The sequence below is a fragment of the Bison bison genome, unplaced genomic scaffold (assembly GCF_000754665.1).
Source record: "Bison bison bison isolate TAMUID 2011002044 unplaced genomic scaffold, Bison_UMD1.0 scf7180017864145, whole genome shotgun sequence".
NCBI lineage: Eukaryota > Metazoa > Chordata > Mammalia > Artiodactyla > Bovidae > Bison > Bison bison.
The window spans coordinates 8902872-8903494 of record NW_011494717.1 but is presented as its reverse complement, the minus strand read 5'-3'; positions in this window follow the sequence as shown (position 1 = coordinate 8903494).

Genomic DNA, 623 nt, shown 5'->3' with positions numbered 1-623 from the left:
ATGCTTTCTAAGGCCCACTTGACTTCACATTCCAGGATGTCTGGCTCTAGGTGAGTAATCACACCATTGTGATTATCTGGGTCATGAAGATCTTTTTTGTACAGTTCTTCTGTGTATTCTTGCCACCTCTTCTTAATATCTTCTGCTTCTGTTAGGTCCATACCATTTCTGTCCTTTATTGAGCCCATCTTTGCATAAAATGTTCCCTTGATATCTCTAATTTTCTTGAAGAGATCTGTAGTCTTTCCCATTCTGTTGTTTTCCTCTATTTCTTTGCATTGATCGCTGAGGAAGGCTTTCTTATTTCTCCTTGCTATTATTTGGAACTCTGCTTTCAAATGGGTATATCTTTCCTTTTCCCCTTTGCCTTTTGCTTCCCTTCTTTCCAGAGCTATTTGTAAGGCCTCCTCAAACAGCCATTTTGCTTTTTTGCATTTCTTTTTCTTGGGGATGGTCTTGATTCCTGTCTCCTGTACAATGTTACAAACCTCCATCCACAGTTCATCAGATTCTCTATCGGATCTAGTCCCTTATATTTCTCACTTCCACTGTATAGTATAAGGGATTTGATTTAGGTCATACCTGAATGGTCTAGTGGTTTTCTCCACTTTCTTCAATTTCAG